The sequence below is a fragment of the Nansenia antarctica genome (assembly GCF_963989245.1).
Source record: "Nansenia antarctica genome assembly, chromosome: 15".
Taxonomy (NCBI): domain Eukaryota; kingdom Metazoa; phylum Chordata; class Actinopteri; order Argentiniformes; family Microstomatidae; genus Nansenia; species Nansenia antarctica.
Genome location: NC_137685.1, coordinates 12,456,628 through 12,468,888, shown reverse-complemented (window position 1 = coordinate 12,468,888; position 12,261 = coordinate 12,456,628). Strand labels below are relative to the sequence as shown.

General features: G+C 45.5%; 1 pseudogene across 1 annotated transcript; it reads right to left on the bottom strand.

The window, feature by feature from the left end:
- Nucleotides 1-788: 788 nt before the first annotated feature.
- On the bottom strand, nt 789-11,573 carry LOC308171141 (inverted formin-2-like; annotated as a pseudogene). Its single transcript has 3 exons — nt 9,716-11,573; nt 1,366-1,472; nt 789-1,041 (listed from the first exon to the last, which is right to left on the bottom strand). The product of its transcript is annotated as an inverted formin-2-like (transcript).
- Between the last annotated feature and the right edge of the window lie 688 nt (nt 11,574-12,261).

Sequence of the window (12,261 nt, the reverse complement as noted above, 5' to 3'; positions counted from 1 at the left end):
TTGCTGTCGTCCGCTACACTCGTCAGTTCCGCCACTACCTACTGGGCAAGAAGTTTCTGCTACGAACAGATCATGGCAGTCTCACCTGGCTGTTTCGGTTCAAAAACCCTGAAGGTCAGTTGGCTCGCTGGCTGGAAGAGTTGAGCCAATATGACTTTGACAAAGAGCATCGAGCGGGCCGGCAACACTGCAATGCTGATGCCATGTCAAGGCAAACCAGAGAACATTCAGACAAATGTGACTGTTACCAAGCTGGAAAGAACTTGTCTGATCTACCATGTCAAGGATGTAAGTACTGCCGAAGACTTCATGAGCAGTGGACAAGATTTGAAGACGATGTTGATGATGTTGTGCCGCTCGCAGTTAGGAGTATTGAGTCTGGTGAGACCAGTGGTGATAACACTCAGTCGATGGAAACAGATCCACCACATACAACCATGCTGGAGACTCCAGTAGTTAACTGGCTGCAGTCAGTCAGATTGGAAGAGCTTGCCAAACTTCAGAAAGCTGATCCTGTCCTCTCCACCCTCCACACATGGAAAGAATCAGGAACCCTCCCTACTAAAGATCAGGTGATGCTTGAGAGCCCTGCAGTGAGGAAGTTCTGGCTCTGCTGGCCTCAGGTCATGCTGCAGCAAGGAGTTCTCTACTACTCCTGGGAGAGAGTAGGAGCCCAACAACCAACCGTGTTGCTACTAGTTCCAGCTTCCATGCAAAGAGAGGTCCTGCAGGCTTGCCATAATCCTCCTCAATCTGGTCATCTTGGGGAAGCAAAAACACTGGAGCGCTTACGCCAGAGCTATCACTGGTATGGAATGGGTGAAGAAGTCCATCTGTTTGTGAAGAGATGCCAGCACTGCAATGCATGCAAAACTACGGGACCAGTGAAACGAGCCAAGTTGCAAAGCTACCAAGCTGGAGCACCTTTGGACCGTCTCCACGTAGACATCCTCGGGCCATTCCCTGTATCCAGCTCTGGAAACAAGTACATTCTCGTCATAATTGACCAGTTTACTCGATGGGTCGAAGCCTTTGCTGTTCCTGACCAAGGGGCGGAAACAACAGCAAGGAGGCTTGTGTATGACTTTATCGCCCGATTTGGAGCCCCCCTCGAGTTGCACACTGACCAAGGTCGCAATTTTGAGAGTTCCCTGTTCCAGAATGTATGCAAGCTCCTACAGATCACAAAGACAAGGACCACCCCCTACCACCCTGCCTCTAACGGACAGGTGGAAAGGTTCAACAGAACTTTACTCCAGATGATCCGATGCTACGTGGACCAGAACCAAAAGAACTGGGATGAGCATCTGTCACTACTCACCTCAGCCTACCGCAGCTCACGCCATGCAATCACAGGGTTCACACCTAACAGGCTCATGTTTGGCCGAGAAGTTCATCAACCACAGGATATCCAGTCTGGGGCTGCAGAACTCAAATCTGACCGAATGGAGGTAGCAGATTTCCTTCATAACCTGGGAGAAGGACTTAAGGAGGCACAAAGCACAGCGAGGGAGCACCTCCGCACTGCACAAGAACGTCAGAAGAAGATGTATGATGTCCGAGCACGAGAACATTCTTACAGCGTTGGAGATTTGGTGTATGTAAAGGATGACACGAAAAAGAAGGGATTAAGCCCCAAGCTTCAAGCACCTTGGAAGGGCCCCTTGATTGTGGCTGGATGCCGTGGTCCTGTCCTCTACGATATTCAAGGGTTGAAGCGCAGAAAGATAATGCACCATGATCGGCTTAAACCATACAATAGTGAGGTGGTCCCTGCTGGGATAAAACGTCAAAGGAGTCAAGTGCTGCAGCAGTGCCAAGACCCAGCTACACAGCTACCTGAAGAGGATGTCCCGTTGGTACCAGAGCTGCCACTACAGAAAGACAATGATAAAGATCCAGCAGGGGAAGGAGCTTCTCGAGAGTCATGTGATCAAGAGGAGAAACCTCATCTCAAAGCTCCAAGGTGTCAGCAGGAAAAAAGACAAGAGGACACTCCAAAAAATACTGTTAAAACATCTAAGGGACGCATGGTTAATAAGCCAGAGAGATTCAGGAACTAGTTATTGAAAGAGAGACTGTTTAGTTTATCGGCAGATTGGTTACTTCATCCAAGAAGTTTTGCATTATAAAGAAAAAAAAAATGTTTTACTGTAAAAATTGTTTACAAGTAGTTAAGTGTTTTAATTGTTTCACTGTTGTTTAGCTATAGGGCCTACGAGTTTGCAAAGAATGTGATGTAAGTAATCAAATAATTTAGACATGTTCATTGAGTCAACTGTTCTATTCCTAGACATGTTAATGTTAAGTCACCTGTACTGAAGGGACTCAGTACTCTTGGAGGGGGATAGTGTGAGACAGTCCACCATGGGTGGCTTTCCCTGTTGTTGTTGTTGTGTTTATGTTACCGTTATTGTTGATTGGTTACTGTATGTCACATGATCACCCAGAGAGAGAGATAGCTCGTTACCTTGGTTACGTAAACAGGGAGTAAAGGGAACAACGCTCATCGGTATGGACAGCAAAGCTGCTGTTCTGTGCCAGAGCTAGTTTTCCCGTCATCTATTAACCTGCCATCTGGGACACAATTAGTTGTATCTTGTATTGTGTATTGTGTTAAGAAGAAGTTCACTAAAGAACCAGAAACGGAGAATCCCTTGTCGTGTGAGTCATTATACCCACGCACATCAGACGGACGAAACACGACAATATCAAGCACCAGTTTGAAAGACTGAGGAGTTTGAGAGAAACCCTGACCCAGAATGACGTAGTTATTCACGTAGACCACATGTGTCAAAGTCAAGGCCCGCGGACCAGATCAGGCCCGTGAATGAGTTCTCTCTCGCCCGCGGGATGATATTTAATTACTATTAAAACCGGCCCGCAGTATTCTGTGCCCGCAGCACCATAATACTACAAGTCCCAAGATGCACTGCGAGTGCATTGGCGCGTACCGAGTGCCCGCGAGCGAGCGCGACCCCGCGTCTTCTCCTCACGTCAGTACTAGTCATGAGCAGTAGCAGCACAGTCACAGTGGAGGTCTGAACATCGCCGTCAATTCCCGAGTACACAGTTTGCTGACAAACCGCCGAATTCAGGCGGAGATTTTCCGACTTTGAAGCCCAAAAAAGCAGGCTTCAACTGCTCAGCAATCCATTTGCAGTTGACGTGGAAAGTGCATCAGCAAATCTCCAAATGGAGCTGTAATGACACACTGAAGGCAAAATGGCGTCCGTGGCGCTGCTGAGTTTGCTCGTTTCATCCCCGACACAATGCCTGAGCTGCGCACCCAAGTTGCTCGCACGCTGTCTATGTTTGGCAGCACATACGTGTGTGAACTACTGTTTTCGTTAATGAAACTAAACAAAATATCACATAGCATCTTGGGCATGTGCATCTTACTGATGAACACCTGAACTCAATCCTGAGGATTTCCTCAGCTCAGAGCCTGACCCCAAACATTAATGAACTTGTACTCAAGATGAGACACCAAGTATCGGGCTCAGCCTCAGACAAGTGAGCAGAAAGGACTTGGACTTGATATTTCTTTGAAGGGAATTATTATTTTTTTCTCCAGTTGAATGGACCCAGGGAAATGTTGCCTAAGAAATTAATGCAACTGTTTTGCACGTTTGCACTAACTTTTCTAATTTTATTATAAAAGACAGTCATTGGTGAGGATCAGAGCAGCAAACTGATTTGTTTTTTAATGCATGCTGTTTCATTTTTGCATTTATCTTGCCATTGAGCTTTGAATGAAAATTACATTTTGCTGTTTACAAAAAAAAACGTTTTCAATTCATTACTGAAAGAGCCTTAATTACTATTAAAACCGGCCCGCAGTATTCTGTGCCCGCAGCACCATAATACTACAAGTCCCAAGATGCACTGCGAGTGCATTGGCGCGTACCGAGTGCCCGCGAGCGAGCGCGACCCCGCGTCTTCTCCTCACGTCAGTACTAGTCATGAGCAGTAGCAGCACAGTCACAGTGGAGGTCTGAACATCGCCGTCAATTCCCGAGTACACAGTTTGCTGACAAACCGCCGAATTCAGGCGGAGATTTTCCGACTTTGAAGCCCAAAAAAGCAGGCTTCAACTGCTCAGCAATCCATTTGCAGTTGACGTGGAAAGTGCATCAGCAAATCTCCAAATGGAGCTGTAATGACACACTGAAGGCAAAATGGCGTCCGTGGCGCTGCTGAGTTTGCTCGTTTCATCCCCGACACAATGCCTGAGCTGCGCACCCAAGTTGCTCGCACGCTGTCTATGTTTGGCAGCACATACGTGTGTGAACTACTGTTTTCGTTAATGAAACTAAACAAAATATCACATAGCATCTTGGGCATGTGCATCTTACTGATGAACACCTGAACTCAATCCTGAGGATTTCCTCAGCTCAGAGCCTGACCCCAAACATTAATGAACTTGTACTCAAGATGAGACACCAAGTATCGGGCTCAGCCTCAGACAAGTGAGCAGAAAGGACTTGGACTTGATATTTCTTTGAAGGGAATTATTATTTTTTTCTCCAGTTGAATGGACCCAGGGAAATGTTGCCTAAGAAATTAATGCAACTGTTTTGCACGTTTGCACTAACTTTTCTAATTTTATTATAAAAGACAGTCATTGGTGAGGATCAGAGCAGCAAACTGATTTGTTTTTTAATGCATGCTGTTTCATTTTTGCATTTATCTTGCCATTGAGCTTTGAATGAAAATTACATTTTGCTGTTTACAAAAAAAAACGTTTTCAATTCATTACTGAAAGAGCCTTGAGAAAATATTGCAACTGATTTTATTTATGTTTTACTTAATTTAATTTAATGATTAATGTTAAGTGCAATATAGGCTGTGTTATTGGTATTGGTTCAATATGTGCAATAATTGCGAGTTTTAATAAACATTGAACCAGCCCGGCCCTCCACTTGTAACAATTTTTTATTTTGGCCCCCTGTGTATTTGAATTTGACATGACTGACGTAGACTATAGTGAGAACTATTCTTGTAAATATAGCAGAGAGATTAAAGAAACTCACTTTGGAGGTGGCAACCAGCAGGTAACCCTCCATACTGGACTGGTGTCATCTATCACAGTGGGGGCAGGGTGGAGTCATTTGCATCGCTTTCAGCCTGTCTTCAACACGACGCCACAGTCACATGGGCTCACCTTTACCCATGACCATGAGGCTTTGCGGCTGCTGCACCTAAACTTTGGAACAGCATCCCCCTCCACGTACGGGCCGCTCAGACCCTGGAGATTTTTAAATCCCTCCTTAAAACACACCTGGCTCAAAACAAAGGGTGGCCGTGCTTTTACTGTTGGAGCTCCAACATTATGGAATCGCCTCCCCCTCACTGTCAGGTTAGCTGGGTCTGTACCACTTTTTAAAAAACGTTTAAAAACCCACTTATATAGGATGGCATTTTTATACGTTGTTTTCTCTTTTTACTTCTGATATTTGCATTGATTTTATCATTCGTTCATTTTATCATTTGTTTTATTGCTTGTGTGAAATGCTTGTTTACTTTTTTATGAATTACACTGGCTGTTTATTGCTGTGTTATGCAATATTCTACCAAATGTACTGTGAAGCACTTTGTGACTGCTGTCTTAATAAGTGCTATACAAATAAATAAAAGTAAAGTAAAGTACGGGATGTCTCTTTCTGGCACCATCATGAGGGACTGCGTTCCATATTGCTTTTGCAATTTGGGGTTTGTTCACTGGGAGAAACACTGTTTTTGAGCAGAGCGCAGGTGGATACCCACAGAGTTCATACTTGGAAGTCTTCAGATAATTTGTTCAGTTTGACTGTGGATTTGTAATCCATGGTGACTGCATGTGCTTTCCTCTTGAAGGTATATTCTGTCACCTTTTTCCCTACCATGTCCTTTAAATGAAGGCTGTTCATAATCGTGGTGTAATCTTTCCAAAGTTAGAACTTACGTGGAGTTTTTCGAAATGTAGAAAGTCCTCCACATTCTCTTTGCAGACCGAAGCTTTAAACGCCTCTCGCTTCGACATTGTTATCAAATGCCGTGAGATAGATAGCTATGTTGTGAGATTTAAGACCCTTCTACCAACCTCTTTTGAATGGTCCACATTCACCGTATTATGGGCTGTCACACCAGTGATTAGGTGTTGAAGGTGTTCATACCCGGCAACAGATTTTGTGACTCCAACAATCAAGTATCATCAAGTATTTTGATGTCTGCCTATGTCTGTTTATTTAGTGTCTGCGTTGTCTCTTTCCTGTGTTGATGCAGAACGGTCCTTGTGCTGTTCACTAGTTTCATAGTTTACCCCTGTCACTTCTTTTATTGCATTGTTGATTTCAGATGTTGCAGGGTTGGAAAGAACCCACATCCACTAGAACCAAACATGGTGTTTCATACTTCGCATGAGGGCTTGTTCTATTACAAGGTCGGGGGATAGTCCAGCCTAGTATTAATTATTAATTATCAAGGTGCTGATCCCAATTTCCAGTTTTCTCCAATCTGATGAATGCACTGACTAGGTCAATCATCTCCATGTACTGTGGCCAGAGTGCTGCTGTCCGGTCATCTACCAAGGTTGTCTTCTCTGCCTCCAAGCGCTGAGCTATGATCTGGAGTAATTCACTTGCTTTGTCCCGGTTATGGTGGCAGCCATAACACTGTCATACAGATCTGAGGCTTCTGCTAGTTCCTCTGGTACTTTGGCATGGTCTGTGGATTCTCCATCTGGCTGATCAGAAACTGGTTAATCTGGAGCTGTTTTACTTGTGTGTCCTCGCTGTCATCAGCAACGGCACCATCTTCAGTCAACTCTGACACATCCTCTGAGTCTACTCTACACCATCATTTTATAGCCTACATACTTTTTTAGATGAGATTTTAGATTAGATTCAGACAACGAAATGCAGTAAAAAGTGTGTCTGAAGAGGGATTTGAACCATCGTCTTAAAATGATGATTTAATACTATGGCAGCGGTCAAAACCACTATGTCATCGTGACAATATGACTATATGTAGCCTGCTACTGATATCACCACAGTAGTAAATATTCATTCATTAAAATATGAACATTTAACAATAACTGGGGCTAGTATGACCTACGCATTTAATCGGTCAGCAATTTCTTGCCAAACCATTTCCCTCGCCTTGTTAATTGCAGCAGTATTGCACTATTTTACATCTTATTTTTCGTCTTCTGTGAACACTGATGACATAAGCCTGATCCTCGTTCGAGGAATCACCTGAGGCTTGAATCCCATTCACGAGTTGCCTGAACGCGGCTTTTATTTTAATCGCTGATATACTAATCAACGTACGTGGAATACCCCCCTGCATTGTTTACTAAGCTGTGTGTATGTACAAGTTTGTATGTTTATTGCAGACACACCGACAGTGAGTTACATGGCATAGCCAAATGTGTTAGTTTGTTAACTATGTAGTAGGTTACATTCCATAGCCAAACATGTTAGTTTGTTAACTATGTAATCACATTCCATAGCCAAACGTGTTAGTTTGTTAACTAGTGTACTGAGTTACATGCTAAGCTGTGTCAGTGTTTACTAGGCTAGCCACACAGGTGTTGGCTTGTTAGCTATCTAGCTTTGTTAGAAGCTTGTTTGTTTGTTTTTTGTTAGTGTGGTTTTGTTTGTTGTGTACGAACGTACACAAGTTATTGTGTGTGTGTCAGGGTTTCCGTTAGAAAAAATTGGTGTCGGTCAACGTGTCCGGGAAGATTTCAATTTACCGGACAAACGTGAGATATTCCGGTCATCATATTAAAATATAATATAGCTGTTTGTCGCGGTGATTACTGTTGTGTAGCCTATATATGCCGTTTAATGTCTATTTCTCATCCGATACGATTAGATGCGAGCTATATAATAAATATAATAATATAGGCTTTCATGATTCGCATGCGCGCTATGCCATATGTCCAGCGCTGAACGCGCGCCACACTGGGAACTGAACAGACTGCATCGATCAATGAACGGACTCCACATTACGTTAACTGAAGTCTGTTAAATTGTTTGGGATTAATGTGAGTTTTCTATTTTCTCTTTCCAGTTTTACCCTTTTTTATCAATAAAACAACGTCATTTCTATAACCAGGTCTCGCTGGTTGGGAAGGCATTTAGTTTAGCTGCCTGTCAAATCATACTTAATCGGACTCGGGAGTAAGACAATGAGGAGAACATAACTGTTTATTGAGAAACAATTGATAGGCAGGCTGGGATACGTATATAAAGAAATACCACAATGTCTAGATTTATAACATTTTATTGAAAAGTGCAAGAGGTTACATGTAGGCTTCTGGCGTGACACATAGGCTAGCCTAATTTCCGTTCATATGCCTTTTATCAGATAAAATCAAATAGAATAAAACTTTGAAAATAAATAGGCTGTTAGTGAGGTTATGGGAAAGGACTGTATAAGGTGAATAGTTCAATGAGAGTATGCTCCATTCGCCCCCGGGGCGTCGATCAGGACACACATGACAGGAGATTGACTTTGTGCTCAGGTTTCTTTAGTGGGTTCAGGCAGGGTACAGTTCAGGCATGGGTAGGATGATTGCAAACACTACAATGGGTGTATGTGTGGTTCTTGCAAAACCCGTCGTTGACTCATAATTACAGATTCATAAAAATGAAATAACAATTACAACAACATCTGACAATGGAGTTTCATAAAATAACAGTAGTGTTACTGTTGCCTTACTGTTGATGTCACACCGCTGGCTAACTGACTGGAGTTGTAACATGAGAAACTTGTGGTACTTTCAACTTCTTCTCCGATCTGAATCAATGCAGTCCTGAATGCACTGCGCACTTAAGGTGGCAGGTGATATTACGCACAGCTTAGCTCTTAAGGTGGAAATGCTAACCAAATATAATAATCATGAACTTAGAATATTGGAACCTTTCTTTTATTTATTTTTATTTTTTCCAAAGATTTGTTGATGTTTATTTATTGTAATTGGCAGGAAGAAGTACTAAAAGCATTAGCACTGGCTTTGAGGTTGGAAGGGTTTGAGACTGGCAATCTCAAAAGTGTTTGGTCCCCCTGGTGGATGTGTGAGAGTATGGCACCGGTAGAGAGGAATACATTAAGGGCCAATCCCGATTCCTTTTTCTACCCCTATGGCTCATTTTCGAGTGTGACTCGATTGGAAGCCAAGGCCTTCGAACAGAGCCGCAAGCCATAATGGTTGAAATCTACCCCTACTCCTTTGCTGCGTCTTTTCTTTGGACTTTATGTCTCCGTCAACTGTGGCCAAGGTAGGTGCTGACACTGGACACCCATCCACCACCGTTCCATCAGCCCCTCTCTGATCCATCACCTTTGTTTCTGTGTTTCCTTCCCTAGTAGCATCCCCAGTAGAGGATAATTCGTTACGGTTCACATCCTTAACCTCAACCCCGGATTCAGTAGCCATGCCCTCATCTCTCTCTGAAGATCCCTCCTTGAGCAGGGGATCCAATCCAGGATTGAGGGGGGCGATGGTCTCTGATGAATCCAGTTTGAGTCCTGTTGGAAGGCCTGATGTGGACTCCCCTGTGTGTGGCAGTCTGTCCTGCGATCCTTGCTGAATGGTTGATGCCACCTTGTCCACTTCTATGCCATCTTGGGTATCTACGGCTGATGATCGCTCAAGCTTGGCATGTTCAGGCTGGGTGCTATCCCTTTTCTTGTCATTAGAGGGCAGGCTGCCCCTGTCTGCCTGGGCCCTGGTGTTCTTCCTTAGTGCATAGCCCTTCTTGATGTCAGCCAACAGGTGGTCTTTGATGCAGCCCTCCTCCTGAACTGGGGGGGCTTTACGAATTATTTTTCCGTTCTCCCCCCTCGGTCTCTTGGCGTCATCCTCCTCTTGCTGTTTCTTCCTCTTCTCTGCCTTGATGGCCTGCTCTCTCCAGGTCTGGTTGTCCTTGATTGCTTTAAGGAAGAGTCCTCTGAAGGTCTTGATGGTGTTGATCAGCTCCTCTAGTGAGAGGCGGGACGTGTCCTCACACAGATACTCTGCTAGCTCTTCCTTCTTCTTTTCGATGGAGGCAAAGAGCTCCTGCAGCTCCTCACAGGCCTCCAGGTTCCCCTTCATAGCAGTGAGATACTGCTGCTTGATATCCTCCTTAGAAGAAGAGGACACTTTTTTCTCAGAACCCTTCAACCGTTTGACCAGTGAGCTCGACTCCGCCTGAATAGAATCCACATTTATTCCAGCAGCCTTTTCACAGATCTCTAGATCATCCGGAAGGTTCAGCAAGTCAGCATGGGTTTTCTCCGCCTCCTCCAGGATGTGATGGAGCAATGTGATACGGGACTTGTTGGCTTTGGTTTCTGTGAGCTTCAGCAAGGTGCTGATCTTGAAGCCATCTGCATTGCCTGTGTGACTCCCATAGTTGAGGAAGTTTCCAATGTCAAGTATGAGCTTGCAGAAACTTGGAAGGCGAGTGCTCTCCATCAAACTCTCACAGGCTGCGTCCAGCAGCTCAGCTTTGGGTTGCAGCATCTTTAACACAGAAGCGGTCTCCTCACAGAGAAGCATGCACTCGATCCTCATGGTGTAGCATGAAACTGATAGGAGCTCGAGGTAGAACCGATCCACACCGGCCAGCTTCTCTATCTCCCCTTGGTATGACTTGAGGTTCTCAATCTCATGTTTCTCCGGCAGTAACGTCTGCATCTGTTTCAGCACCTCGACGTCAAACTTGGAACGGTCCCCATTTTGGATCATAGCTACAAAGTCTTTATGTGAGCATCTGAACTGCTTCAAGAATATGTTCAAATTTAGATTTTTCTTGGCATCAATGAAGGATATCTCTTTGGGCTCTCGTTTGACCGTAGTGTTGGTACTTTTGGCCTTTGAGTCAGTCACTGGCAGACAGAAGAGCTCCTCAATGCTGGAGTAGTCAGGTTCCAGGGAATCAGACTGCACTGACGACCACATGGATTGGCTTTCAGACACCACTCTGGAGGGCAGCTTCTGCCAGTTGAGCTTCTTCATGCGCAGTGTGGGACAGCGGCTGGCCTTGGGGAGAGGAGCGTAGTAGGATGCCCCCAAGAACTGCACGTTCTGGGGCACAATAATACCTCCTCCAATACCTGGGGGAGGGGGTGGTGGGGGAGGGGGACCCATACCAGGCAGGGGAGGGGGAGGTGGGGGGCCCATACCAGGCAGGGGAGGGGGAGGTGGGGGGCCCATACCAGGCAGGGGAGGGGGAGGAGGTGGACCTCCCTGCCCCATCCCTGGTAGAGGTGGTGGAGGAGGAGGTGGCATCCCAGGTAAAGGAGGAGGTGGTGGGGGTGCACCAGGGGTGGCGCACCAAAAGTGTGCCATAAGTGGTGCACCATAAGTGGTGCCTGGCAGGGGTGGGGGTGGGGGAGGAGGAGGGTTTGGGGTAGCAGCAGGAAGTGGAAGGGGGAGGAGGGGGAGTTACGGAAGCCATGTCTGATTGGTTGGTTGTGCTGCCGAGCAAGTCTGTCTGGATTGCCCTGTTGGTGGTCTTGGTCTTGGGACTGGCTGAGATCTGTTGTCTCATGGAAGAGAGCAGGCGCTCCATCAAACGTTCAGCGGAGTCCATTTGTGAGTCGTGGGCCAGCAGAGTGGCACGTTCAATATTGGAACCTTTCTAACATAGGATTTAAATGAACTTGCAATGCGCATACGCCTATGCCTTTTCTCAGATAGGGGATAGCCTTAAATAAAATAGCCTAGAGTAAAAACTCTGAAAATAAACAAAAAAATAACAATGGCTGCTCATATCATTCAGCTACTTATTACGTCGCTTTTTGAAAGCATTGAAGCGTGCAGCTGCGGACTTGAAATCAAAGGTGCAAAGTGTCTCTCCGCAACTTGCAATGCGCATTAGCCGTGTGACCTTGCCCTCCCCAAGGCGACTTCGGTGCGCAGTTTTAATTGGGTTCAGGCACACTGGAGACGGGAATCAAGCAGGCTATGTTGGCCAGTGTGGCCCACTCTGGGTAAATTTCGCTGAAGTCTCGGATGAGGACTTCGCAGGCTGTTGAGAAACGCAAGCCCCCATAACCACGAAGCGCTGTCATGACACCGATGGCATCTCGTTGCACGTTTGTGGCATCGATGACCGGGGCTGTGGCTGGTGCTGAGTCATCATCGCTGGTAATTTCTTGGCCAAAATGACCAATGATGGTCTGGATGGCCGGTTCGGCATATTCTTCAAGCGCTGAGTGGACGGAATGAGTGATAATGAATCAGTGATGGCCTGTTTTTTTTTTATGACAAAATGACAT